The sequence below is a fragment of the Montipora foliosa genome, chromosome 14 (genome assembly GCF_036669935.1).
Source record: "Montipora foliosa isolate CH-2021 chromosome 14, ASM3666993v2, whole genome shotgun sequence".
Taxonomy (NCBI): domain Eukaryota; kingdom Metazoa; phylum Cnidaria; class Anthozoa; order Scleractinia; family Acroporidae; genus Montipora; species Montipora foliosa.
In genome coordinates this window covers 20,442,726-20,446,497 of record NC_090882.1, presented here as the reverse complement: position 1 = coordinate 20,446,497, position 3,772 = coordinate 20,442,726, and the positions used below count along the sequence as shown (strand labels likewise).

Genomic DNA, 3,772 nt, shown 5'->3' with positions numbered 1-3,772 from the left:
GCTTGTTAGATTTAATAACAACGGTGACAGCGCTGGAAAATATGACATTTACAACTTTTCGAGAGCCGCGCGTTCAAGACCTTATCAAAAATTAGGAAGCTGGATTGAGGGAGACTTGAAATTCAATGCAAGGGGGTTTATGAAGGGGATTTCCTATCCCGAATCCCATTGTGGGAAGCCTTGTGGTCTCCAGGGCATAAAGCATATACGGGACGCTCTGTGCTGCTATACATGTGAGAATTGTGACGAGCGCTCTTACGTTGTCGACGAATTCACGTGTAAGACATGTGATAAAGGGATGAAACCCAATGCAACATTTAACGGCTGCGAACCTTTGCGAAAGCAACATCTCAGTCGTGTTTGGATTGTCATAGTGATGACTATGTCGTCAATTGGAATAATTGCCACTCTCATCGTCTGTGGAGTGTTTATTAAATTCGCCGAGACACCTCTCATCAAAGCATCGGGGCACGAAATGTCGTTCGTACTTATCGTTGGACTTTTGCTTTGCTATGGTTTAGCATTTGTCCTAGTCGCATCTCCTAGCAATGTCATTTGTGCCATTCAAAGACTCGGATTAGGACTGGCCTTTAGTGTTTGCTATGCTTCTTTTGCTGGTCCGCACCAACAGAATTGCGAGAATTTTTAGTGGGTCTATGTCCCCCTCTTTTATAAGCCCTAAGTCACAACTGCTCATAACCGCTGTGATAATCGCACCTGAACTTATTATGGCTGTAATAGCGTTGTTTATTAACCCACCGAAACCTGTTGCTTCATACGAGCAAGACGACTTCGTGTTGATGAAATGCAACATAAGCACGATTGGAGTTGCCATCTTGTGTGGATACAACGCGTTACTTGTTTTACTTTGCACTTTTTTATGCGTTTAGAACGCGCAAAACGCCTTTGAAAACTTCAACGAGGCTAAATTTATCGGCTTTTGTATGTACACTTCCTGCGTTATATGGATTGCGTCTTTACCGGTATATTTTGGTGTCGGTGGAGGTCTTCAAGTGATTGCTTTGGCATTTAGCTCCGTGATAAGCGCAACAACAATCCTGTTGTTTATTTTCTTGCCGAAAGTGTACATCGTCTTATTCAAACCTGAGAAGAATATTCAAAGTAACTCCAGACTAAGATCAAGAACAAAATCCCTGGATTTTAATATTGCACAAAGTAACAGTGCCACAGTCAACAATGGAGGAACAGTCGGTGATTGAAGGTGTTTGATGATTAAATCCCTGCATCAGTGACCTTTTTTTTTTTTTTTCTAGTTCATCAAAAAATTAACTTAAAATCATAGGAAAGTGTTTGTATTTTGAAACAAATAAGTTTTCAGAATCGCCTTTTTTTTTCAAATTGTGACGTGTTACGATTGCCCTATTGTTATTAGACAAAAGTTCTTTGTGTCAGAACAATAGGGCAACCGCAACACGTGACAATTATTCAAAATGGCTGCGCCCGCGAAATTTGAAAGTGAAAATAAGCGATTTTAATATTCACTTTTCTTGATATAAACACTGCTTTAAAAACAAATTTCGAACAAACTTGTTTGTAAACATAATTTGCTTCGGTTTAAACTTTTGGTATTAAGAGTGGATGTTCCTTTTAAACGTTCGTAAAATATTGCAAAAGACTAAATTCTTTAACTAACATTGAACATTTTGAACATTTTGTCGGTTTTTTGCTGAATCCTTTAGTCTCTTGTGTTATGAATGCGTTGTGGAAGGTCCTGGACTGTGATCCAGGCTACTTACAAAAACTGAGGAGATAGTTCTCCTTTTGTTATTACATTTCCAGATGAACTGTTTGCAAATTCCAATGAGCATGTGTTGTTTTACACAGTAGATTCAAAATAAAGTTAAATTGAACGAAATTAACGTAATTAAATTCAATTTCATTTTGGTCGGACTCGAAATGGACTTCAAATTTTGTGTGGCTTATCAGCAACCTCGCTTCCATGGCTATTTGTGTGGGAACGAGGTTGGCTGCTCAGACCAGAAAATTCTCGATAACTCGAAGTTGTACTGCGATTCAATGGTCGCCAATGTACGTAACGTAGTTGTTAGTTAGGGCACTGTATTTTTTAGTGTTACCCACGGTGACCAGCTGCAATACCACTCGATCCACAAAAGACCTCAACATCAATTTATTACACTATCTCTATCATCATTGACATAAGTACATACACAACTTGCAAATAGCATAGGCTAGTCGAGGCGAGTTGTTTTAGATGAAAAGTAATTAAAATTACATATAACTATTACGCTCATTGATACCAAATTATCAGCAAATAATTATTCGTTTTGGAGTAAATTAAAATACATTAGTATCACTGACAGATGTATATATAAAGAGAAATCACTCAAATGACTTACTTTTGGCAAAACAACAACAAAAGCAACATAGTGGAGACAGAAAAAGCTATGTAAAATATACACTAATTTTAGATAATAGGCTAGGTGCTTCAACATAATTCTCCGCGCCATCCAGGACAAAAAATAAAGCTTCGCGTATCGGCTTTTTAAAAGCTAGTTTAGGCAAATTCCATCCTTGAGATGGGCGGCAATTCCATACTTTTGCGACAAAGCAAACGCGATAATCGGGTTGTTAGAAGCGTCGATTACTTGCGCCAATGCAACGCAATAAACTAATTAGAATTCGGATAAAATTGCGTAAAACATGTGACAGCGCAAGTGATCCGCAACTATAGCTCGATTTACAAGGTAGACACTAGCCATATTTCTTCTTTTCGTGGCTTAAAACATATGTACCTGGGATGTAGTGATTTGTACTTTCCCCGCCAGGGGATTCGTCAGCCAGCCACACCACCTTAACTTCATGTGAAGACTTCATAAAGACTTGCATACCATCACATGCCCTGATTGGTAATCTCCCCTTCTTCCACGTGCCGTCTTGTGACAAGATGTCGCCTTCCTCACTAATAAAAGTTTAGAAGAAATGTGATTTTAAAAATTTTTATTTTCTTTCGAATTCTCTTACGCCTTGTTTTTTGAGTGAATTCAAGTGCTGTCATTCAATTCGGGCTGTCATGCGGGAGCTGGGAGGTCGTGAGTTTCGACTCCGGCTGGACCAACACTCATTGTCTTAAAATGACTGAGGAGAAAGTGCTGCCTTTGGAATTACATCCGCAAATGGTTAGACTTTTTCAAGTCTTCTCGGATAAGGACTATAAACCGTAGTCCCCGTCCTCACAAATATCTTCCATGTTCATTAGGCTTATTTAGCAACAGAACGGGAACGTCAGTTGGCGACGGCGCGCCGCAGAAAATAAAACACCAATGAGAATTCAGAATAGAGTAGACTCCACTCTTTTCTTCTCTATTCTAAATTCCCATTGGTGTTTTGCTGCGCGCGACGTCCGCGACTGACGTTCCCGTTCTGTTGCTATTTCAGCCTAATGTAACTCAGGGTCTTAAATAACTGAGGAGAAAGTGCTGCCTTTGTAATTACATCCGCAAATGGTTAGACTTTCAAGTCTTCTCGGATAACAACGTTAGCCGGAGGTCCCGTCTCACAAATAACTTCCATGTATATTAGTTTCCCTGTGGGACGTTAAAGAACCCCACAGACTATTCGAGAAGAGTAGGGATGAATTTCCCGGTGTTGTGGCTGTCTCTGTGAGTATATGGTGTGGGTGGGTATAGCAGGTCCACATCAGCTGAATAGCTGCCAATACTTCAACCTGTTCAAACAAATAAAATAACATAACAGGTCACACGTTTTGCTTAAATCGAACTCATGTAATGAT

At 39.6% G+C, this 3,772-nt stretch overlaps 1 pseudogene; it reads left to right on the top strand.

Moving 5' to 3' along the window:
• LOC137984496 (metabotropic glutamate receptor 7-like) overlaps window positions 1-2,079 on the top strand; it is a 10,919-nt pseudogene extending 8,840 nt beyond the window's left edge.
• Window positions 2,080-3,772: the final 1,693 nt, after the last annotated feature.